This window comes from Hevea brasiliensis, chromosome 17, assembly GCF_030052815.1.
Source record: "Hevea brasiliensis isolate MT/VB/25A 57/8 chromosome 17, ASM3005281v1, whole genome shotgun sequence".
Taxonomy (NCBI): Eukaryota; Viridiplantae; Streptophyta; class Magnoliopsida; order Malpighiales; family Euphorbiaceae; genus Hevea; species Hevea brasiliensis.
Genome location: NC_079509.1, coordinates 45,819,999 through 45,847,080, shown reverse-complemented (window position 1 = coordinate 45,847,080; position 27,082 = coordinate 45,819,999). Strand labels below are relative to the sequence as shown.

The following is a 27,082-nucleotide window of genomic DNA, read 5'->3' as shown; positions in this document are numbered from 1 at the left end:
ATTCCTCCAGACAGGCAAGAACAGAGTTGCAGTTGACTGATAGAAGACTTATAGAGTGTATGCAGCATGTCATGGGGCCTATGCCTAGACAATGGATGAATGACTACATATTACCTCGGATGGAGGGTTTGTCGTGGACTCAGTTTGTGGAACTGTTCAACAACCGGTTTATACCAGAAAGTTTTAGAGACCAAAAGCAGTGGGCCTTTGAGGCCTTAAGATAGCATGGCAGGTCTGTAGATGAATATGCTACAGAATTTCTGGAATTGAGCAGGTATGCCCCTACAGCAGTAGCTACAGAAAATATGAAGGTGAAGAGGTTCCTAAAAGGGCTTGACAGGAGGTATGTAAACCTGGCCATGATGTCAGATCAGTCTTTTGACGTGGTAGTTGATCGAGCCAGACAGATAGAGATTAGCTATACTGTGGATGACAGCGGAAGGGCAAAGAAAAATAGAGCAGAGGGTTCTTCAGGTGTTCCCCCCATGGCTACTACAGATAGTGGTGGCCAAACTAATTACAGAGGAAGAAGCAGAAATAAGAGGAGTGGTTTTAGACACAAATCCTGAGGGTTCAGACCAGGGTATGGATCCAGTAGTGGTCACATTTCAGGGTACAACAGTTCTGGGTCTGGTTCAGGATCCTCCTTGGCACCTTGTGCACAGTGTGGAAGAGGACATTCAGGACCTTGTATGATGGGTTTAGGAGTATGCTTCAGGTGTGGCCAACCAGGTCACTTTGCTAGGGAATGCCCAGTGTTCAGTGAGCCACAGATGGGGTCACAGGGTTCTATTGCAAATGTTCCTCGTCAGTTGTATCCGGGTGCTTCCAGCATGGCAGGCAGTCAGTTCAGTGGCCAACAGGGCCGAGGACAAGGGGGAGGTGGATTTGGAGGCAGATCAGGAGGTAGAAGTCAATATCAGGGTTCTGCCACTCAGGGTAAGGGTCAAGCTCGGGTTTTCACCCTGACCCATCAGGATGCTCAGGCTTCAAATGCAGTTGTGGCAGGTATTCTTCTGGTCTGTTCCTATGAGGCTCGTGTTTTAATAGATCCGGGTGCTACGCACTCATTTGTCTCCCCTGTGTTTGCCATGAGATTGGGTAGAAACCCTACAACTTTAGAATGCCCTTTGTCGATAGCTACCCCACTTAGTGACAACATAGATGTAGATATGGTTTTTCCGGGTAGCCCAGTAGTAGTGGATGGAAAGATTCTCCCAGTAGACTTGGTTCCTCTACCAGTAATGGATTTCGATGTAATCTTGGGGATGGATTGGTTGGCAACTCATTATGCCACTTTAGACTGCAGGAACAAAAATGTGTATTTCCACATACCCGGTGTGGAAGAGTTTAGCTTCGATGGTGACAGGAGCGTGGCTCCATATAACTTGGTGTCAGCAATTAGTGCTAGAAAAATATTGAGGCGTGGATGTCAAGGGTATTTGGCATTGGTGAGAGATACATATGTAGAAGGTGTTAACATGGAAAATGTTCCTGTTGTCAGAGAATTCATGGATGTCTTCCCTGAAGAGCTTCCAGGGTTGCCACCAGAAAGGGGAATAGAGTTCTGCATTGATGTTGTTCCGGGTACAAACCCCATATCAATGCCACCTTACAGGATGGCCCCAGCAGAATTGAAAGAGTTAAAGGAGCAACTGCAGGAGCTATTGGACAAAGGTTTCATACGTCCGAGCACTTCACCCTGGGGTGCTCCTGTTCTATTTGTGAGAAAGAAGGATGGGTCATTGAGGTTGTGCATTGACTATAGACAGCTGAACAAGGTGACTGTGAAGAACAAGTATCCACTTCCTCGGATCGACGATCTGTTTGATCAGCTCCAAGGGGCTAGATTCTTTTCCAAGATAGACCTGTGATCAGGCTACCATCAGTTGAGAATCAGGAATGAGGACGTGTCCAAAACGGCATTCAGGACAAGATATGGTCATTATGAGTTCTTGGTGATGTCTTTTGGACTCACTAATGCACCAGCAGCCTTTATGGACTTGATGAATAGGGTGTTCAAGCCATTTTTGGACCGTTTTGTCATCGTATTCATAGATGACATTTTGGTATACTCTCGGACCGAGGAAGAACACGTGTGGCACTTGAGAATGGTGTTGCAGACTTTGAGGGAGCACCAGCTATATGCCAAATTTTCAAAATGTGAATTTTGGCTAGAAAGCATCTCATTCTTGGGACACGTGGTTTCTAGGGAACGTATTCAAGTGGATCCCAAGAAAATTAAAGCTGTAACTGATTGGCTTAGGCCTACAATAGTCACTGAGGTGCGAAGTTTTCTGGGTCTAGCTGGCTACTATAGGCGTTTTGTGCAAGATTTTTCCAGGATAGCGGCTCCCCTAACTAAGTTAACTCGGAAGAATGTTCCATTCATTTGGACAGATGACTGTGAGAAGAGCTTCCAGAAGCTTAAGGAGTGTCTAACCACTGCCCCTGTGTTGACACTACCAATGAGTGGTGAAGGATACACCGTGTATTATGACGCCTCCAGAGTTGGCCTAGGGTGTGTTTTGATGCAGAATGGAAAAGTAGTGGCTTATGCTTCAAGGCAGTTGAAGAGGCATGAGCAGAACTACCCCACCCATGATTTGGAAATGGCGGCTGTAGTCTTTGCACTAAAAATCTGGAGACACTACCTGTATGGTGAAGTGTGCGAGACATACACCGACCACAAGAGTTTGAAGTACATCTTCCAATAGAGGGATTTAAACTTGAGACAGAGAAGATGGATGGAGCTTCTAAAAGACTATGATTGCACCATCCAGTACCACCCTGGGAAGGCCAATGTATTGGAAGATGCTTTGAGCAGAAAATCTTCTAGCAGTTTGGCGCACATTTCAGCAGAGAAGAGACCGTTGATTCAAGAAGTACATGAGTTGATGGATCAAGGTTTAATCCTAGATCTTTCAGATGAGGGGCTATTATTGGCTCATTTTTTTGTGAGGCCAGACTTGCGAGACAGAGTTAGAGTTTCCCAGCACAGAGACCAACAATTGATGAAGATCATAGAAAGAGTGCAGCAAGGTGAAGGTGGTGAGTTTGGATTTGCCAATGATGGCGCCCTAGTGCAAGGTTCTAGGATATGTGTGCCCGATGTGGATAATCTCAGAGATGAAATCATGCGAGAGGCACACTATACACTGTACAGTGTCCACCCAGGCTCTACCAAGATGTACAATGATGTGAAAGATAGCTATTGGTGGAATGGCATGAAGAGAGACACAGCAGACTTCATGTCCAAGTGCTTGACTTGTCAGAAGGTGAAGTTTGAACACCAGAGACCGTCAGGGAAGCTGTAAGAGCTCCCTATCCCAGAATGGAAGTGGGAAATGATTACTATGGATTTTGTGACTGGGTTACCTCGTACCACGTGAGGATATGATTCTATATGGGTAATTGTAGACCGTTTAACCAAATCAGCTCACTTCTTGCTTGTGAAGACTATGTATTCTGTGGCACAGTACGCCCGACTCTACATTCGAGAAATAGTTAGATTGCATGGAGTTCCGGCTTCCATAATATCTGATAGAGGGCCCCAGTTCACTTCTCAGTTTTGGAGGAAGTTGCAGGAAGCACTTGGCACACAGTTGAACTTTAGTATGGCTTTCCACCCTCAGACAGACGGACAGTCCGAAAGGACAATCCAAACACTGGAAGACATGCTTCGCATGAGTGTTTTGGATTTTGGAGGTCAATGGGATGATCAGCTAGCTTTGGTGGAGTTTGCCTACAACAACAGTTACCATTCCAGCATAGGGATGGCACCCTATGAGGCACTATATGGAAGAAAGTGTAGGTCTCTCTGTGTTGGACGGAAATGGGAGAAGCAAAGGTGCATGATGTAGACCTAGTGCAGTACACTTCAGAGGTAGTTCCCTTAATCAGGGAACGATTGAAAACAGCTTTCAGTAAGCAGAAAAGTTACGCAGACCCCAGACGGAGGGATGTGGAGTTTGCAATAGGCGATTATGTATTCCTAAAGGTTTCTCCAATGAAGGGAGTCATGAGATTTGGAAAGAAGGGCAAGTTGGCACCTCGGTATATTGGACCTTTTGAGGTTACTGATAGAGTTGGAGCAGTTGCCTACTGGTTGGAGCTACCACCCAACCTTTCTCACGTTCATCCCGTGTTTCACATCTCCATGCTCAGGAAATACATTCCAGATCCTTCTCATGTACTACAGCCGGATGTAATAGAGTTAAAAGAGAACTTGACATTTGAGGAGCAACCTGTAGCCATAGTGGACTACCAAGTGAGACAGCTAAGGTCAAAACAGATCCCTATGGTAAAGGTTTTGTGGAGGAGTTAGTCAGTGGAAGAATGCACCTGGGAGTCAGAACGGGACATGCGTAGCAAGTACCCTTGTCTGTTCAATGTTTGATCATGTACCTTATTCTGCCTTGTGTAAAATTCGAGGACGAATTTTCTGTAAGGGGGGAAGAATGTAACACCCCTAATTTTTAAATATATTATTTTTGGGCAAATATTGATGTTTTAATTTTATTTAAATTTTAGGAAATTATTTGAAATTTTTCTGATTTTCGAAATCGGGTTTGATTTCTCGAAAATATAAAACTTTGATGATTTTTAAAAATTAATTTAAAGACCATGTGGCAAAACTAAAAATATATTTAGAGTCTACAAATTTTTCTGAGTTTTCTAGAATTTTTTCAAAATTTTTGGACCTCGTTTTCGGTCCCAAGGCAGAGTAGAAATTCAAAATTTTGTATTCCGAATCGAACTGGCCGATTCGAATGGGATCGGATCGGACCGGTCGAATCGGATCGGCTCCTTTTTCTTCTTCTCTTTTCTTCCGCGCGTCCCGAGCACCCTCCCCTTCTCTCCCTTTTTCTCTCTCCTCTCTCCTCCCCTTGCCGCACCGCCGCCTCCCCTGCCACCCCAGCTCGCCGGCGCCCACCCCCAGCCTTCTCAGCCCACCGGCCACCGCTTGGAACGCCGGAAAACGGCGCCCGAAGTGGAGCAACGCGCACGCGCGACCGTTCGTCTTCTCGGCCAAAATCCGACCGATCCGGCCGGACCGGGTCTTGTGTCTAAACTCATCTACTCGTCGAGAGCTTTCCATAGACACCAAGAACATCGAAATCCATCGAGCGGTTTGTCCAATTTTTGCCCCAGAAGTTTTAGCCCATTTTGACTTTTGGGCTAGATTTCTCACAAACCGTGAACCCCACGAGAAAACCGAGAGTACCAGAGCTCTCCACTAGTCGAGAGCTTCGCGGCGACATAAATTTCAAATTTTTTCGACACCGTTTTTCGGTAGGTCCCACGGAACTTTGCAGTGTTTTTCCGAGTATTAAATGAGCTTAGAAAATTCCGTAAAATTTATGTACTAACCCCCGTGTTGTGGGCTTCGTGTAGGTATCCTCAATTCGAGGAAATTCGACAATTGTCCGGGTCTGTGAATTTCTGGCCAGACAGACCTGTTACCGGAAAAGTCTCCGAATTGGACCGAGATTTTGGCTACCCCCCAATTGTCAGATGTCCTGAGCGCGTCCCTGAAGTCGGAATCGGCAAAGGTAAACCCGAACTTTGCTTTTTCGTAATTTTCTAGAGTTTAAATAGGATTAAAAATCCATAAAATATTCGTGGTAGCTCATAAAATTATGATTCTTTTTTTAATAGCCTAGTAATATTGCTAAGGACCGCAGGGCAAAGTTTTAGAATTTTTAGAGCTTATTTGGGCAGTTTTTGTGAAAATGATCAATTATAAGGACTAAATTGAAATTTTACATACTGTGATGGATGACTGATTTGATGGGCCCAGGAGGAGCTGTGTGATGTGATTGAATTGTGGATATATGGATTGTGGATTTAGAAGTGTGTTTTGAGCCCTTTTGCAGGTTGGGTAGGTCCTAGGTGTAAGGGAGACTCTGCCGGATTTTCGGCACGACTTAGGACGTATTTGGTCTTTTCTTGATTTGTATTGAGTCATTTGTATTAAATAATTGTAATGTAATTGTCAGGTGAGCCGAGACAGCCTTCTTCCTCCACACAGCCGCCACAGTGACCGTTGTCAAGTCTATGAGTAAAATATTAATTTTAATTGTAATTTCACTATTATTATATGTTCAAGCATGCCCATGCATCACTTATATGCATATATCTATGTAGATAAACTTTAAGCACGATTTATGTTGCATTCATAACTGTGAAAGTGCCATATATGTTGTTATGGTAATTTGGAGCAGTGTGTGTGCGTTGGCGTGCGTGTGATGTGGTGTGGACTATGGATAGGACGGGTAGACACGGCTTGAGATCTTCATTTGGGACCCGGTCATACAGGTAGACACGGTTTGAGTTCTTCGCTGGGACCCCGATTTGGTTATTAAGTGGAAGTCCGAGCTGAGTTCTTCGCTGGCACAGTTGGAATTAAGAGAGCTGTATAGGGGATTAGCTCCCATATATATTATGATTGATATTACTGGGTGCGTGAGTGCTCCAAATTACCTTTTTGATGTTATGTTGTGAAATTATTGCTGGTGTTGCATTCCACTCTACAGGGTGCATTAGTTTTAGATAGTTATAGAGATTATGGTTAAAATTGATATTTTACTCTCTGAGTCGAACGCTCACTCCTGTTTAATATTTTTCCCTGCTACAGGAGGATTTTATTGTAGTTAACCTGCTTTTCTCATTCGCAGGTTGTTTATCAATATTTGTGTAATTTTATTTACTCCTAGAATTTTCGCATGTGTTAGAAGTATTTATTTGATTTTGGTCTGTAATATTATTACCATGTTGGACCTGTAAACGTATAATGATATGCATGTTTGATGGATTGGATGAGGGAGCTGAGCTCCCATATGTTTTTATGATGATATGAGTATGTGGAGGGTGAGCTGAGCTCCTCTATTGAGTATTTACTGGGTTTACAGGTCGGGTGAGTCAAAAACTCCCCGTTGGTAGGTCCATTTTATGGCCGGACTCTATCCGGTTGATTTCTTGAAATTGGGCCCAAATGGGCCTTAGAGTTGGGTTAATGAATAGTTAGGCTTGCTACGGGCCTCGGGAGCTTTAAGCTGGCCCAGGTCCTAGTGCCGGTCCGGCCCATAGGTTGGGTCGTGACAAAATCCAAGCCAATAGGCCTTCCCAACACGCCTAACGTAGAACTCAAAATGTTAAGTGAAAACACTTGGAATAACATCAGAAAAAAGAACATTACATAATAAGCTCGGAGGCTTAGACCAATAAGTGGGACTCGCATATTAGGTAGCTACCCTAGCAAGAGAGTGAGCAGCTACATTAGCTTGTTTCCAAATTTAAGCCAAGGTCCAATCGGATTTGTGTGCAAATAACTGCTTATAATAAAAAATAATTTGATCAAATTCAGAGAAATCCTCTGCAAAGAATAAGTAGTATCAACAACATCAGTCCAACTACTTTTAGAATATAAGTCATAATGCATATAGTATTTCAGACAAATTATAAGACTCATTTATAATATAACTCATACAATATATTATCCAACTTCTCAAAAACTCATAATACATCATTCATACATAAACTCTTAGAGGAGACAAAGAAGTGTTTTGGGTTTTATTTTTAACATTGATTATATATTTTATAAAATTATAAGTATAGTAATATATGAAATAATAAGAAATTATATAATAAAATTTATGTATAAATTAAAAAAACTTAAAATTTTGAAATTTATATTTTAATTATAAAATTTGTATAAGAAAACTAAATTTCTATCATATTTATTTATAGACTTATAATTTTTTATTTAATTGATATACTTTTATTTTCATTAATTTCAATTTATAACACTAGATTTCTAATCCTACATAAAATTCTTATTAAAATTTATTTTTATAATTTTACAAAATAATATTCTTTTAGGTTAACTTAACAAATATGGTTTTTTTTTTAACAAATATAGTTACAAATTGATAAAATTAATTATGTTATAATTTTTTATTTTATTATATTTGTAACATCCGGTGCAGCAAGGGGAAATAATCTGCAGCTGGAGGCGGGGCCTCACTTGAGACCTTGACCAAATGGGGGGCAAGAATGAATCGAATGATACATTGAAATGGGGAAAACTAATCACTAGAGGCGCCTTTTGATGGAATGTCCTGGAGAGTTGGAAGAACTCCGGGGTTAAGCATACTCACTTGAGAGAAATCCCAGGATGGGTGATCTCCTGGGAAGTTCTCCATTCCATCTATGGGACAAAACTGTGAGGCTCAGGATGGGATGGACCAAAGCAAACAATTGCTCTAATGGTTGGATCAGGGCATTATAGATGGTATCAGAGCTGGAACCCCTCTAGTAGATGTGTGGTTCGGGGACGAACCATGCGGAATCTGGTGGGCTTGTAACATCCCGTGCGGTAAGGGAAAATAATCTGCAGTTGGAGGCGGGGCCTCGCTTGAGACCTTGACAAAATGGGGGGCAAGAATGAACAAAATTATACATTGAAATGGGAAAAACTAATCACTAGAGGCGTCTTTTGATGGAATGGTCTAGAGAGTTGGAAGAACTTCGGGGTTAAGCAAGCTCGCTTGAAAGAAATCCTAGGATGAGTGACTTCTTGGAAAGTTCTCAATTCTACCTATTGGACAAAACCGTGAGACTCAGGATGGGGTGAGCCAAAGTGGATAATTCCTCTAGTAGTTAGAGCAGGAGCGTTACAATATTGTATTTAATAATTATAATAATATTATTTGTTAATAATTAGATTAACTAGAACATAATTTTTTAAAAATAAAACATAGTTAGAGATATTATTACATCTATTATAAACAATTGATAAATATTTATAGGATCAAATAAATTAATATTAAATTTAATAATATAGTTTAAATAATTAATTTTAATAGTTATATGTATAAGTAAAATAATTATATATTATCATTGCATATGCTTCAAAGACTATTATGTGCGTGTGTATAACCTTTCTATGGGTATGAATCTCCAAAATAAGTAAGAGCACAAGTTGGTTGATTTGGATAGTATCTTCAATACTTAAGTCATTAATTGCACTTCATGAGAACATCCGTGATAGGTAACATATCTAGTTGTGGAACCATGAGCTCTTTATATCGAAATTGGATAAACATTCACTATTGCTAGTGGTGTATATGTGAGCGGCATTTTTGAACCCCAACCTAGTTTGGTGCCATCTTTTCATAACACTAACATGGCACCTAGATGTATGCTACAAAGGTGGAAGATTGACAAGAGTTGTCACCCAGGAAATAACCAAGACAATCAAAAGGGATGTGGTGAGTGACTTCTCTACCCCATACAGAGGACCACTACCTATCCTTACCATAGCCCAAAGGACATGAGTTTAGAATAGTGGGTATAACAGAGAGAAGGTGTTATGCACCCTCTCCGCCCAGACATATCTAATACTAATTTATTGGGCTGGTCTCCACTAATTGTTTCCTAAAGCTTGTATTGTTATTCTTTTTTTTTTTTTTTTTAAGTTTCTTATTTGAAGCAAAATGTAGCTATAAAATATACACATGAATCTTATCAAATAAGGAAATAAATAAGGGTACATACGCATATATTGTTTCCTATACATAATAAATGTCATAAACAACATAGAAAAGTAAATAGAAAACCTAAGGCATATGAGGCTTCCATGAATATCTCTAATTTTAATTTACCAAGTTGCCCTATTAACACGTTTCTAAGTCATCTTCATGCTTTGGCAACCTTACATAATTTAAACATCCATAGAAAGAGGGAGAATAATAGAAACTAAACCTTTAATCCTACATTGAAGAAAAGAGGGAGGAGAAAAGATTAAAATCCATGAAAAATTATTTTAAAAAAGGCCTTGAAAAGATAATATAAAAATTACAAGGCTTTATGGGCCTATTACCCCGTGCAAGTGGTCTGAGACTCTAAAGTGGGCTTTAAGGTCTTCTAGATGGGCCTTAGGTGTGTGGCATGAGTTTCTCCATGGATTTCCTTACTTTTTTGATATGCTTTACCTTCCTTTTGTGGGATTTGGACTTACCATATTTATTTATGGAAATTAAATTTCATACAGTTAAATAATATAATTTATTAAATTAAAATAAAATTGAATTAGGAAGAAAATCCGTTCATTTTAAAAAAGGAAATAACCAAAATCAGGTCCTATTGGTGCTAAAATTCAATTTAGAAATTAAAAGCCTAATCCTCTCTCATTCTACCACCAAGCTTCCATGATAAGGCTCAATAAACTCATACAAAACAAAACTAAAAGGGTTAGTACATGATCCGAACAAATAAAATCACAATAAGAACATAAACTTATAATAAAATCTCAACGTCACTGTATGGGGTAGCAATCTTGTAACATTTATTAAAAATAGCAAATCAACTTAAAAAATTATGAACATTTATGCAAAAATATGTCTAACATGTCATATTGAAATATGAAAAAAAAAAACCTTTAAAAACATGACATTCAAATGGGAAAATGAATTAAATACAAATTAGGAAAGGAACTAAAATGTCAGTTTAGGGCTGACCCTTATTTGATCAAGGGTTCTCAAAACCCTGGCCACTCCATTCAGCCATCATTTGCCCAAAAAAAAAAAAAAGTCATTAGAAAACATATAAAACAGAAGAGAAAATATCAGTACATATTAAAACAAATGGAATTGAAATTGAAGACATAACTTTACATTTATCACCTCAACTTCTACCTAGGGGCAGCAACTACCTCAAGTTATGTCCATCCCAAATTCGGATGCTTGCAATTGTGTGCTAGAACAAATGCACAAGTTCAAAGAATCATAAATTTATGTAGAAAAATTATTTTTCAATGATTTAAAAGCCTAAACAACGTGGAAAAAAGTGAACTATCTAATAAAAATTAAACCAAAATCAAAATAACAAGTTATCAAAGTGATGAAATAAAAAAGGAGCAAAATGCATTAACACATGAGCATGGAGTTTTAAGGTTGCCCTCAAAATATGCCTTTGATTTGGCTTGAGTCTTTTGGATCAGAAGCTTTCTTGGACACCTTAAGACACTAATGAATTTATGGGGAGAGTTAGCTCATATGTATGGTGGGTAGAAAGGTGAAGAACATTCCAAAACCCCACTAATCTAGGGCCAACTTGGAGTGTATGTGTGTGAGTATGTGGCTAGCAATTAGGGCTTGTTGGAGAAGCTTGAAGAGCTCTAAATTATTTATAGTCTTGTAATAACCCAAATCCAGGACCGATATTAGCGTTAGGGAGATATGTAAGCTAGAAGCCAATAGAACTCATAGCAAGCTTGAACTCTTCTTAAACATTCATAAGGCCTATATAAGTCATAAAAATTTTAAATAACAAAATTTGAGAAAATAATTTATTTACATCATAAAATGTGGTGCAGTAAGCATAATAAACCTCTAAATAAATTACATGCCATAAAAAAGTGGTCCTTAAAATTTATATATACCTTTTAACAAATATTGAGGCACTGGCCTTTGGTACTCATAACCCGAGTTCCCTAATTGCATCTTTAGCTCTTATCCTCGAAGGAGAAAACAAAAGAAGGGAAATGTATCTTTAATTTATTTCATTTTCCCTTATTTACGTTATTCAATAAAGGAATAAATATATTACAATTCCTGAAAATTCAGATAGCATATAAATAATAAAATTGCCTTAATAGAAAACTTCTACAGAGATTTCTCCTAATTATATGAACTCCATTATGCTTTTCTCTATTTCCTTAATTATAATTATTATCGCATTATTATTTTAACATATTTTAGGGTCCTATTTTATTTATTTATAGGGATTTCTATGTGCATATTTTTTTATTCATATAATCAAATTTCTCTAAGTATCAAATTTGATAAATATATTTAAATAACATAAATAATGAACAAGAATAATCCACAGTTATTTCTTGCATTATACTCATACCGTTCATTTGTATTATTGAGATGTTATGTCCTTTATGAATTTCATAAATATATATCTATATAATTAGTTTATATGGGGGAGGGGGGTGGGGTGGCGCCGGGCCGGGAGGGGGGGGGGGGGGTGGGTAGTGAGTTGTTCTCCAATCGGTTTAGCTCAATATTTCCACAACATTACCATGGAGTTTAGACATAAATGCCTCGAGAGGTAGAGGATTGACTGGAGTTATCACCTAGAAGATAACTAGGACAAATACTTCAGAAGTGAAGTGGATGGTGACTCTACCTCTCGTAGAAAACCACTTCCCTTCTCTTACAATAAGCCCAATAGCCCAAGTTTGGGACTGTGGGTACAGAAGAGGGAAGGTGTTAGGTACCTGATACACTTGAATTGTATAGATGTTTTTAAGCACATTTGTATTCTAATTCATAGCATTTAGGCAAGTATTTTCATGCATAGTAGTTGATTTCATTAGTTTTTGTAAATTCTATTGCCAAGCCCTTAATTCCATGTTTTCTGCATTATTTCAGGTGTTTGGGTAAAGCCCCAAAGAATGGGTGTGCAAAGGAAAGCTTGGAGAGGTAAAAAGACAGAAAGTACCAAAAGAAGTTTTCCAACTGAAGCTCCAAAAGATCAAAGCTGCAAACTATCTTCGGTTCCTTCGTTTCATCTCCCTAGACAGATTTCTATTGCTTGATTTCTTTTACATGATTTTCTTTTTATTGTTTTTTACCTTTTATCATGATGTTTGTTGAACTCACCATGAGTGAGTAGTTTCCTTATTCTAGATTTGGGAGAGTAATGCTTGTAATTATTATTATGGATGAACATTAAATTTTATTTACTGGATTCTAGATTCATTTCTTTATTTAATTTCTTATGATCCTAATGCGTGCTATGTGATGGTACCCACTTAGACATGATTGTAGATGTTGATTGAAGGACTGAAAGGTGAAGATTAACATTAGAAAATCAAGATCTTGAACCTAGGAATTCTAACCTAGACATAGGCTGATACCGTTGTGGAACCTAAAAATTGGTCAAAGGTCTTAAAGGATTTTAATTAATTTGATCACCATGAAAGTAGGGTTTGAGTTAATTAAAATACACCCTAGATGCCTTGAGAAAGGATTTAGGATAACTTAGGGCTAATTTCCATCAAGGAAAACGATCCTCAATTTAGTAAATAAACGAGATAACATTCCTAATAAGATTCAAGTGTGAAATCTTAACTCCAGAATTGTTTAAAAAATAGATTACTTCATTTTAAGTTTACTATTCTAGTGTTTAAAGTTAACAAAATTCATTCCCTAAATATTCGATAGCCTAGACAGTCAAAATTACTGTGTAGATTGGTACTTGCTAAACAAAGATCCTCATGGGAACGATACTCTACTTATCACTTTATTACTTGTTAGCGATCTGTGCACTTGCGGGGTTGTAAAGCCAGCGAGACAAGTTTTTAGCGCCGTTGCCAGGGATCTTTGGCTATAGTAATATCAAGCGATAGGCAATTTAGCTGATTTAGGCAATTACATTTATTATATAATTTTATTTTACTGGTTATATTTTTTTTCTTCTTTTCTCTCAGGTGCTCAATCTGGTATATGACCAGAATAAGGCCAGAAGAAGAAATTTTAGACTGTGATCTGGAGATAGACAGAACTCTGAAAGCCATCAGTAAGGAAAGGAAACATCAAGAGCACGGTTAAGGAGATCCTGAAATTCCAACCATGCCCGATAATAATGATAGACCAAGACTCTTGAGAGATTACGGAGATCCATCTGTCCAAGGATTTCAGCCCAGTGTTACTAGACCCACAGTGGAAGCCAACAACTTTGAATTAAAACCAGCATGGCTCTAAATGATTCAACAAACCCAGTTTGCAGGTTCACCCACAGAAGACCCACACTATCACCTCCAGTGCTTTCTTGCCATATGCGATACATTCAAGATGAATGGATTGTCTGATTAAGCAATAAGACTCAGAGCATTCCCATTCTCTCTTCGGGACAGAGCAAGGAAGTGGTTACTTTCTCAACCAGCTGGAACGTTCACTACTTGGGAGAACCTCTCTCAAGCTTTTCTAGCAAGATATTTTCCACCTGCAAATACTGCAAAACTGAGGCTAGAGCTCAACACCTTCAGACAAAAGGAAGGAGAATCACTCTATGATGCATGGGAAAGATACAAAGACCTGCAGAGGGAATGTCCACACCATGGTATAGAAGATTGGCTATTAGTGCAAAATTTCTATAATGGGTTACTACCCTCTACAAGGAGCACAGTTGATTCAGCTGCAGAGGGTGATCTAATGGAGAAAACAGTGCCACAAGCACTTGAACTTCTAAAAAGGGTTGCATACCATAATTATGAGTGGTCAAATGAAAGAGGAAATGCAAGAAGAACTGCAGGGGTCCTGGAAGTAGATGCCCTAAGTATGATAAATGCTCAGTTTGATCAGCTCACCAAGAAACTCGAAAAGATGCAAGCCAACGCAGTTGGTACAAGTAGTCAATATGAGGATAGCTATGGAGGAGGTTACATGAGTTCGGAATACAGCAATTTTAATGAACCCTCCACAGAACAGATGAACTATGTGAATAATGGAGGAAACTTCAACCAAAGGCAGCCAAACAATCCATATTCAAATACTTACAACCCTGGATGAAGGAACCACCCAAATTTCTCATGGTCCAATCAGTAGAACCAGCCAATAAACAAGCAACGAGGGTACAAACCACCAGTACCTCCTGGATTTTAGAACAGAGGTCAAAACTTTGCACAATCATCACTACCTCTCCAACCTCAATAACCTGAACAAAAAATGACTATGAAAACCATGATGGAAGGATTCCTAGCAGCTCAACAACAATAAACTGAATTGATTAAACAACTGACTTCCAGAATGGACCAATTTGCTCAGCAAGCAAGTTCTTCAAGTAAAGCTGCTGGCAAACTGCCTAGTCAACCAGAAATGAACCCAAGGGAGCATTGTAAGGCAGTTACATTGAGGAGTGGGAGAACTCTAGTATAACCAAAGGTAGAACCAACAAAGGAAACCATAAAAAAATCCAAAGACCAAGCAGAGAAAAAAGAGGAAGAAGCTAAGAAAGATTAGGAAGAGGAAGCGAGGAAGGCAAAGAGACTACCAGAGCCATACTAGCCTCCCCTACCTTTTCCTCAGAGATTTCAGAAAGCCAAATTGGACAAGCAGTTTGGGAAGTTTTTAGAGGTTTTACAAAAACTTTACATCAATATCCTCTTCATTGAAGTACTTTCTCAGATGCCATCCTATGCAATATTTCTTAAGGAAATTCTATCAAAGAAAAGAAAGCTAGAAGACTGTGGAACAGTAGCTCTAACAGAGGAATACAGTGCCATACTGCAAAACAAACTGCCTCCAAAGTTGAAAGATCCATGAAGCTTCTCCATACCTTGCCTCATTGGTAATAAGAAAATAGATAAGGCCCTCTGCAATCTTAGAGCAAGCGTCAGTTTAATGCCTCTTTCAATATGCAAAAAGCTGGAGATCAGGGAACTGAAACCCATAACAATCTCATTGCAATTGGCTAATCGATCTGTTAAATATCCTATAGGAATACTGGAGAACATTCCGACCAAAGTGGGTAAATTCTTCATTCTAGTAGACTTTATTGTCCTTAAAATGGAAGAAGATGTTAAAATTCCTATCATATTGGGAAGACCATTCTTGGCAACTGCCAGAGCCATCACAAACATCAGAAATGGACGATTAACCCTCAAAGTAGGAGAAGAAGAAGTGGAGTTCAACTTGTTCGACACAATAAAACACAAATTTGAACCTGATGAATGCTTTAAGGTTGACATAATTAACGAACGAGTTAAAGAGGAATTTCATAAGACACATCCTAAAGATCCTCTTGAAGCATGTATTATGCACAGCCACACAATGGATGATGAAAATATAGAAATAGCAGCCTGTGCACAATAGTTAGCAACTCATCCACCCATACCCTTAGCTAAGGCTTCCAAGATGGAGAAGTTGAAGGAGGAACAAACCGAAGGTAAGCTCCAGCAAAACACCAAATAGGTAGAGCTTAAGCCTCTCCCCTCCTCGCTAAGATATGCATTTCTGGACTCAAATTCTAAATATCTTGTAATAATCAATGCTAGCCTGTCTAAGTTAGAAGAGGAAAAATTGCTAAGAGAACTTAGGATTCATAGCAAAGCCATAGGGTATAAGATAGAAGACCTGAAGGGAATCAATCCTTTGATTTGCATGCATAGGGTACCCATGGAAGAAAATAGTAAACCCATAATCGAACATCAAAGAAGACTTAACCCAAACATAAAAGAAGTAGTTAAGAAAGAATCTTAAAACTATTAGATGCAGGTATATCTCTAATAGTAAATGGGTTAGTCCAGTACATGTAGTTCCTAAAAAAGGTGGGACAACTGTTATCCAAAATACAAGCAATGAACTGATCTCTACTAAAGTAGTCACTAGTTGGCGAATGTGCATAAATTATAGGAAATTGAACAGTGGTACCAGAAAAGACCATTTCCCTCTTCCCTTCATCGACCAAATGTTAGAAAGGTTAGCAAAACACTCTTATTTCTGTTATCTAGATGGGTATTTGGGATTCTTTTAAATTCCTATTCACCCAGAAGACCAAGAAAAGACAACATTCACTTGTCCCTATGGAACATTTGCATATAGAAGAATGCCTTTTGGTCTTTGTAATGCCCCTGCTACCTTTCAAAGATGCATGATGGCTATCTTTTCTGATTATATTGAAGATATCATGGAAGTTTTTATGGATGATTTTTCTATCTATGGAACTACTTTTGATGATTGCCTAGCTAATTTGTCTAAGGTGTTGCAAAGATGTGAAGAATCAAACCTGGTCCTAAATTGGGAAAAATGCCACTTCATGGTAAGGGAAGGCATAGTTCTAGGACATTTGATATCAGAAAGAGGAATTGAAGTTGATAAAGCAAAAATTGAGATCATTGAAAACATGCCACCACCAGCATCGATCAAGGGAGTTTAAAGCTTTTTGAGACATGCAGGATTCTACAAGAGATTCATCAAGGACTTTTCCAAAATAGCTAAGCCACTTACTAACTTGTTAAGTCAAGATGTTCCCTTTGATTTTGATGAAAATTGCCTTGTCTCCTTTAATAGGATCAAAGAAGTCCTGATATCAGCACCAATAATGTAACCACCAAATTGGGAGCTACCATTCGAGGTGATACGTGACACTAGTGACTTTGCAGTTGGAGCAGTACTTGGGCAAAGAAAGGATAAAAAGCTCCATGCTATTTATTATGCTAGCAAGGCACTCGATGATGCACAAATCAATTATGCCACCACAGAGAAGGAATTCCTAGCAGTGGTGTTTGCAATGGACAAGTTCAGATCTTACCTCATTGGGTCAAAAGTCATTTTATTCATAGATCATGCTGCAATTCGGTACCTTTTGAATAAAAAGGAAGCAAAACCAAGGCTGATTCGATGGATTCTACTCCTGCAAGAATTTGACCTTGAAATCAAGGATAAAAAAGGATCCAAAAATGTAGTAGCTAACCATCTTTCTAGACTAAAATTGGAGTACACAGAGGACTTCGAAGATTTGCCAACTGATGATTCATTTCCTGATGAGCAATTACTTGCATTCTCTAAAGCTCCATGGTACGCTGACTTTGTTAATTTTCTTGTATGTAGGGTACTGCCTCCAAATATGACTTATCAGCAAAGGAAGAAATTCATACATGATGTGAGATATTACTTATGGGAGGAACCTCTACTGTATAAGAGATGTAATGATGGGCTGATAAGAAGGTGCATACCAGAGGAAGATATGGAAAGTATCATTTATCACTGCCATTGATCACTATATGGAGGACATTTTGGCACCTCAAAAACTGCAGCAAAGATTTTGCAAGCAGGGTTTTACTAGCCACATTTATTTAAGGATGTAAGATCCTTTGTGCTAGGTTGTGATCAATGCCAAAGAACAGGTAACAGTTCAAGAAGGAATGAAATGCCACTGCATGGTATACTCGAGATATAATTGTTTGATGTATGGCGAATAGACTTCATGGGCCCATTTCCCTCTTCCCACGGAAATAAGTATATTCTGGTTGGAGTTGATTATGTGTCGAAATGGGTAGAAGCAATTGTGACACCAACCAACAATGCTAGAGTGATCACAAGGTTCCTTAAGAAGAACATCTTCACAAGATTTGGCACACAGCAAGCAATAATCAGTGATGAAGGAAGTCACTTCTGCAACCAACAATTCAAAACACTACTGAAAAAGTATAGAGTTACTCACAAGGTGGCCACACCTTATCATCCTCAAACCAGCAGTTAAGTAGAAATATCAAACAGGGAACAGAAACAGATTTTGGAGAAAACTGTAAACAGATCCAGGAAGGACTGGTGCATGAAGTTAGATGATGCACTATGGGCATATCACACTGCATATAAAACCCCAATTGGCATAACACCCTTCCGACTGGTTTATGAAAAATCATGCCATCTCCCTATTGAACTTGAGCATAAAGCTTACTGGTCAATTCAGATCCTAAATTTTGACTTCAAAGCTACTGGTGAGAAAAGGCTCCTACAACTGAATGAGTTGGAAGAAATCTGACAGGATGCATACGAAAATGCCAAAATTTTCAAGGATAAAACCAAAAGATGGCATGACAGGCACATAGCAAGGAAAGAGATAAAAGAAGGAGATATTGTCCTCTTATTCAACTCTAGATTGAAGCTCTTTCTAGGGAAGCTTAAATTAAGATGGTCTGGATCTTTCAAGGTCACCCAAGTCTTTCCACATGGAGCAGTAGAAGTGTGGAGTGAAACCTCAGGTGCATTTAAGGTCAATGGGCAGAGGCTGAAGCCTTACTTTTAAAGAGAAGCCATAGAAACGGGAGTCAATTGCACTCTCGACCATCCTACCGACAGACCATTAACAAGCAAAGTCCAACTAAAGATTATAAACAAGCGCTTTTTTGGAGGCAACCCAAAAATTTTTCTGAACTTTTCTTTTCTTCTTTTTCATATTGAATTTTGTTTCATACTTATTAACATTACATTTTGTAGGATTTCTGGAAAGGGGAGTAGAGATCAAAAAAGGAAAGGAATCACCAAGTCAAAACTGCAAAAGGGAAAATTGGAGAAAACCAGAGAAGTAGCTCTCTTACTAAACTTTACATCCATTTTATGTGTTGTGATGATAAACATTTTTCATTTGATGAAAATTTTGAGAAACAGAATACTACACAGGTCGTGTACTGGTTTTACATGCCTCGTGTAACTTTTTGGAAGTCTGTAAATTTTCTACATTTTTAACTCTTTGGGAGATAGAAAGTTACACGGGTCCATAAACCAATTTACACGGACCGTGTAATGTCTCTAGTAGAAAAACTAGAAGCCAGAAAATTACACGGGCCGCCTTGTATTTTACACGGGCCGTGTAACATATCTAGTAAAGAAACTCGAGAGACAGAAAGTTACATGGGTCCCAGAGCTCATTTACACGGGCCGTGTACTATGACAGATTTTGAAAATTTTGGACAGAAATTTACATGGCCCTATATGTCGGGACCTGTGTAGTGATACACGACCCGTGTATTTCATCACAGATGCAACTCTTGGGGCACGAAACACGTGAAACGAAGAGTCTTAATGACTCTTTAAATGCACCCCTGGCATTAAAACCCTTCATAAACACAAAACCCTTCATCTCCTCCCTTCCTAGCCTATAAAAACCTCTCAAATCTCATATCCCTTTACCAAAATCCTACACTTCTCCTTCCCAAAAACTCATCCATGGCTCCTGCAAAGAGATCTGCAAGAAGGATCGGCTCTTCTTCAAGGCAAAGATGAGAATCCTCACCTTCTCCACCCCAGCCTCTAACCCAATGCCCAAGAATGAGGGTAGCCAATTCCCAACCATCTCAATAAGCCCCTCCTCCACTGCAACCACAGCCATAACCTGCTCTACAACCCGAAATCACTATTCCTTGGGGATTTCGAGATGATGCCCACAAAGCAATGTGCACCTGACTTCATACCTGAAAAATATCCTCCACCAAATACATGGATTTTTTACTTTTGGAGCAAATCAGGTTGCAAGATGAAATCAATGGGCTACTTGACAATAATGGGTGGACAAGCTATAATTTTTAGGTAGCTTCAAGGCCAACTTATGGCCCACTGATAGGGAGGATAGGGGCAGGATTGAGTTTCGCTTACTTGGTGTAGACCAGGTAATGAACATGGACGAGTTCAATGCCATCTTTGGCTTTGACAGCGCCGGCCACTAAGAGATTCCAAGGAACCGCATACTGTACAACAACATCAACTTCTAGAGTTCCATTGCCCTAAACACAGAGCCGTACAACTCCAACAAATCTAAATCCATAGGCATCACTAGTCCAACACTGCGATATATGCATCAGTTCGTCACCCACACCATCATGGGCCATGGCGATAGCCTTGGCATTGTCAACGCCAATGAGCTTTTCTTTTTTGTGGTGTATGGTCACCGGACAGCGATGCAGCACCAGCTTCTTCTTGTGCAACCATCTCTGATGCCTTTTCCATTAGTCTACTGGGCACATTGTACTTGGTGGCCTTATCACCATAATTGCCCTCCACTTCGACTTTGTTCCAGGACATAACAGGCTGCGCTTTGTCACTGGAACGTTGAGAATTGATCAAACTATCTGCATGTCCATGGGGATATGTAAGAAGGTGGGAAACACATGCTATTTGGTGGATGCCGAAGGAAACACCATCCCTCTGAGAGACGAAGGAAGAGAAGGACCTAACGAAACTTCACAGCCTCAAGAAGAAGGGCAAGAGCGGATGTTCGAAGAGTCTCCTGTCCAAGTGCCTCCATACACACCACCACCGACAGATCTGGTCCTCACATACCTACAGCGCATAGAGACCACAATATACGGTAGGATGCGAGTTATCGAGGACAACCTCCAGGAAGCACACAACAAGCTGGACATGCTAATGGACAAACTAGATGAGGAGGGCGAGGAAGAAGAGGAGCCAGGATCACCAGCATCACCATCATCATCATCCTAGGCCTTTTAGAGCTAGGACTATAGGATAGGATCTTTATTGTAATATCTTACCTGCCTTAGTCCTAACTTGAAACCATAGGTCTCTTTTATTTGCTTTATGTTCAAAAGTTTTCCATGCTTAATAAATAATATGCTTCCTTAAAATTTTTGTATGTTTGCTCTGGTTTTGAACATTATGTTAACATTGAGGACAATGTCTGGTTTGAGTTTTTTTTTTTTTTTTTTTTTTTTTTTTTGGGGGGGGGGGGGGAGGGATACAATTGCATTTGCATATCATTACATGCACATCATTGCATTGTTTGAATTCAACTACATTATTCCTGCGTATCAAAAATTTTGAGAATTTTTGAAAAATTTTGGATTTTAAATTGTGAAACTTAGCACTATAACCAAATTTTAGTAAGCTAATAATTGGACTCCACGGAATAGAGGAATGAACGTATCTAGATAGGCAAAAAGGGATTCTAACATGTTGTTTGTGAAGAAACTAATCTCTTTAATGGAACTAGACTAGTTAAACCTCTTCATAACTATTAATTTATCACATTAAACTTGTAAAATTAAGTGAACAATTTTTGAAATACAAGCAAACCTAAAAATGCCTCACTAGCTCTAGAACATATCTCTTGGACCTATTAAGGCAAAATCCTAGCATATGCTTGATGAAGAAATGATTAAGGCATTCTTTGATATAACTTCACTAAGCCTTAGCCACCCCTAATTAAAATGAATATCCCTTGTAGCCAACTTGAAGCCTATGTTTATTCCTTAGAATTTATTGCTCACCCATGTTATTTATCTAGCCCCTAGCCTAAACACCTACCATACCCTTTTGAGGAAGCAAAATGCATAAAGAAAATGAAAAGAGGATGTGGAACTCAAGAAAGAAGGCAAGTGTGCAATTGAAATCAAAGAAAAATTTATCTTTCCAACCCATGCAAAAGCAACGAGTTTGGGGGAGAGGATAAAAAGAAAAGAAAAGAAGTCCAAAGATAAGTATCATGGAAGCATACTTGACACTGCAAAAAGCCAAAAGCCCTTCCTCTCCATACAAATCAGAGCTTTATGCATACATGCTATTCTCATATTTGCATTCCCTAAATATCTTTCATTGGCAACCAAGTCATTATCCCTTAGCCCCATTACAACCCTTTTTAAAGACCTTTTGATCTTTTGAAAAGTACATATTGTATTAGTGGAGATAGAAAATTGAGATATGCCTATGGAGTTGGAATTGAATTACTTCTCCACAATTACTCACAAAAGAGGTAAATTTGGGAGAGTTAGTGTTTCTCAACTCTATCCTGATAAAACAGGTTATTTATCACTTATTAATGGTGTTGTATAGAGGAATAATTAGTCGAAACACTATGAAATGAGTTGAAGTTCCAAATAGGCAGCTATTAGAACCCTTATACCTTGAAAAAGGGAAGTTGATATGAAGGTTGGAGCAGTTCAATTCTATGCTTATTAAATTGATGGTTGTATTCCTAAGTATCCCTTGAAATGTGCTTTTAAACAGAGTTTTGTTTTGCTTGAGGATAAGCAAAAGTTTGAGTTTGGGAGTATTTGATACACTTGAATTGTATAGATGTTTTTATGCACATTTGTATTCTAATTCATAGCATTTAGGCAAGTATTTTTATGCATAGTAGTTGATTTCATTAGTTTTTGAAAATTTTGTTGCTAAACCCTTAATTCCATGTTTTTTGCATTATTTCAGGTGTTTGGGTGAAGCCCCAAAGAATGTGAGTGCAAAGGAAAGCTAGGAGAGGTAAAAAGATAGAGAATTACTGCTGATACAAAGTACACGGGTTGTGTAAACCAAACCCCAAACCTGTGTAACTCTCTGCCAGATGAAAGCCAAGAGAATCGATGAGAAACACAAGTACACGGGTCGTGTAAGTAGACCCGTGTAATCTGTCAGGTGCAAACTTGAAGAACCTTATAGGAACAACAGTACACGACCCATGTAACTAAGCCTGTGTAGTTGGCGCAGACTCGTGTAACTTTCTATGCCAAAACAAAATTTCACAATTCTCCTCCAGCAAGTTACACGGCCCTACATTACAGGACCCGTGTAGTGACACACGGGCTATGTACTATACTGTAACCAGTTTTATAACTCAGATTCCCCTCTTGTTTTTGGATAAAAATGAGACTCCTAAGGCCCTTTGGACTCAAAGTGACCTAACCCTAGAGCAACCAATATATATATAGAAAAGAAAACATCAAAAGAGGAGACGTTCAGAGGGAGTGCTGCTGTTGGGCTCTACATCAGTACTAAAAGAAGTTTTCCAGCTGAAACTCCAAAAGATCAAAGCTGCAAACTATCTTCGGTTCCTTTGTTTCATCTCCCTTGACAGATTTCTATTGCTTTATTTCTTTTACATGATTTTCTTTTTACTGTTTTTTACCTTGTATCATGATGTTTGTTGAACTCACCATGAGTGAGTGGTTTCCTTATTCTGGATTTGGGAGAGTAATGCTTGTAATTATTATTATGGATGAACATTAAATTTTATTTACTGGATTCGAGATTCATTTCTTGATTTAATTTCTTGTGATCCTAATGCATGCTATGTGACGATACCCACTTAGACATAATTGTAGATGTTAATTGAAGGACTGAAAGGTGAAGATTAATATTAGAAAATCAAGATCTTGAACCTAGGAATTCTGACCTAGACATAGGCTGATATCTTTGTGGAACCTAGAAATTGGTCAAAGGTCTTAAAGGATTTTAATTAATTTAATCACCATGAAAGTAAGGTTTGAGTTAATTAAAATACACCCTAGATGCCTTGAGAGAGGATTTAGGATAACTTAGGGCTAATTTCCATCAAGGAAAACGATCCTCAATTCAGTAAATAAACGAGATAACATTCCTAATAAGATTCAAGTGTGAAATCTTAACTCTAGAATTGTTCAAAAAATAGATTACTTCATTTTAAGTTTACTATTCTAGTGTTTAAAGTTAACAAACTTCATTCCCTAAATATTTGATAGCCTAGACAGTCAAAATTGCTGTATAGATTGGTACTTGCTAAATAAAGGTCCTCGTGGGAAGGATACTCTACTTATCACTTTATTACTTGTTAGCGATCCGTGCACTTGCGGGGTTGTAAAGCCAGCGAGATAGTACCCTCTTCGACTAGACTTACCTTAGAACAAGGGCTAACCTCCTACTTGTGTTTCTTATAGCCTTTCTTATTATTTCTTTATTCAAGTTCTTAATCATACAATACAATGCAAGTCTAATTTAAACATGCACATATTTTTCATTTAAACATTCAACATCCATTTAATGTGCATATAAGTAGCCCTATCACATGCTTGGTTTCCATGTTTAGTTTGTTACACTATAAAAAATTAGGTCATTCTCGATGTTTAAGTATAAACGGGTGTAAAAAGCACCTATGCTTAGAAAATGTTATCCTATCCCTATGTTTAGTAAGGCGGTTTTAAAAAGTGTCTTTATTCCAATCCCAATGGAGGCATAAATTAATTGAATGCCATAACTTTTTATTGTAGAGACAATTTGTAGCAGCGAAGATATAAATGATTTAGTGCCTTAAGTTTTTGTGAGAAACTTTCATGTTTTAGAGAATCATGCAACCGCTCATTCATCTATCTCAACCCTAACGTTTTCCTTTGAAATTCTTTTTTTCTTATTTGGTCCTATATTGGCTACAATAGACTTAATTCACTCTTTTTGCGTCTTTGGCTTTGATATGGTAATCCATTATTCCTTGTTTGATTATTTTTCCTTTTTCCATATATTTCTTTCAAGGCTTATGATTGAGTATTATTATTTAGTTGAAATGAAGTTAGGGTTATAGTATTGCAGTAACTTTGATTCTACATCAAGGAATCATTCTTGAACTCTTGGTTAGTTTCTATATCATCTCTACTCTATCACTAAAAGGACACATTCAATTTTGATTGATAAGATTATTGATGTTGAAAAGTTCTTTTTTTTTTCTCTTTAAATTGTTATTGATATGGGAGACATTCAATTTGATTCTCTACCCTAATTTATGCTCTTGAGTTTTGAATAACTTAGATTCCTAGACTTTCTCAGCAGTGTGAAATTAGCCTAGCTTAAGATATAATCCATCTTCCCTTACTGCCCAAAATGCCTCACTTTATTCTCATCTTTGTGGGGCTGAAACACATGCCATCTTTGAATATTTTGGGAGAATAAAGTTTTGCTATTTACAGGATGTAGTTTTAAAATTAAAACCAAGACAAATTCACATGGTGATACTTAAAAGATGAGTCTATAATTAATAATTAAATATCATAATTAGAAAATTGGCAAGGAAAACATTTTATCACTTTAAGTTTCCTTTTTTCTTTTTTTTTTTTCAAAATACAAATAGAAATAAGAGGGTACTGGGCATGAAAAAGGTCCTCTTTTTGAAAGTAAGCTAATTAGCTACATGTATTTTTATCTTACTTTTGATAACCATGATCTAGAATTTAGAATGGCTAAATGCCTCATTAATTTTCCTTTTGGACATTATGTTTTGCTTCTTATTATAGTTATAAAGAGACAATATGGTTTGATCATAAGAAACCAACTTGAAGATCCTAGCCATAGATTCATCACACCATAGGAGAATGAATTGTAATTAATCTTTTGTCCTTCTTTGCTGAAAAAAAGCTCTACAAGTTTTATTAGAGTTTTTATTCTATAGTTATCTAATTTTCACTTAATAGCAGCGATGCTAATTTCCCCTTGGTAATTATTGTCATATGCCAATAAAATGTGTCACCATGGTGTCTCAATTCATTACTTCTTTTCTTACTCTGCCTTGTTTTGGCTACAAAAAAACTCAAATGATTGTTTTTTTATATTTGTGGTTTGATATTTGACAAGGTAATTGATAGGTCCCAGTCAAAGCTATAAGAAATTAGAAAAATATTCTGCTTGTGGTGAGAATAAACCAATAAATATTTTGGTAGAAAATTGCTTGCCTCTTATTAATTACTGAAAGGTTTAAATATAATGAAAAATAACAACTTCTCCCTATAACTTAGATCACTATACTGAGAAATAGGATAACACTCCTACAATAAAGCAAATAACTAACAAGTAGGATAACACTCTTACAACAATGCAAATAAAGGAAACATGATCATAACTGGTCCTATTTTTAAGCAAGCATTCTAGTGATCAACGCAACCACTTGGACTAAAACTTCTTTTGTTAATCAAAATACTTTGGATTCTTCACTGGGGTCCACTGCAATCGTCGTGGCTTATCAATACCCCTCCCTATGACACTAACCTTGTCTCAAGGTTGACAAATGTGTCCTGGATGTCTTGAGCATTTTCCCACATGGCTTCCTCTATTGGTAAGTGTTTCCACTTAATTAAACTCTGCTCCACAAATTTAGATCCTTTCTTGACCCAACGTGTATCTAGCACGGCTTCTGGTTCCATAAGAACGTCTTCATCATCATCTACTAGTGGTAATTCATTGTTAGCAGCAACAGTTTTGCCCAATTTCTTCTTTAAAAGTGAAATGTGGAAAACAAGATGAGCATGTGACCCGGGAGGTAACTTTAATTTGTAGGCCACTAGACTAATTCGTTCTTTAATTTGATATGGTCCATAAAATTTGTTGGCTAGCTTCTAGTTTGCTCTCTTGAAGACAGAATGCCACCGGTAAAGATGGAGTTTGAGGAACACATAATCACTAACTTGGAACTCAATATCACATCTCTTAGAATCTGCCTGCTGCTTCATGCGATTGTTAGCTGCATGTAAATTGCTTTTGAGCTGACGTAGCACTGCATCACGAGAAGATAGATTTTGATCAACCTCATTAAATGGAGTATGGCCCTCTTGATATAACGAAAGTACTAGTGGAGGCCATCCATATAAAGCGTGGAAGTAGGTCATGCTTGTTGATGCATGATAGGTTGTATTATACCAGAATTCTGCCCAAGGAAGAAAAGTATACCACTTTCAAGGCTGTTGAGATGCGAAACATCGAAGATACTATTCCTGACAATGATTGACAACTTTGGTTTGGCCATCTGTTTACGGGTGGTA

At 38.1% G+C, this 27,082-nt stretch overlaps 1 non-coding gene across 1 annotated transcript; it reads right to left on the bottom strand.

Annotated features, from left to right (window-relative positions):
• Positions 1–14,036: 14,036 nt before the first annotated feature.
• Positions 14,037–14,143, bottom strand: LOC131175675 (small nucleolar RNA R71). Its single transcript, XR_009145867.1, has one exon. It is a non-coding gene; the product is annotated as a small nucleolar RNA R71 (small nucleolar RNA).
• Positions 14,144–27,082: the final 12,939 nt, after the last annotated feature.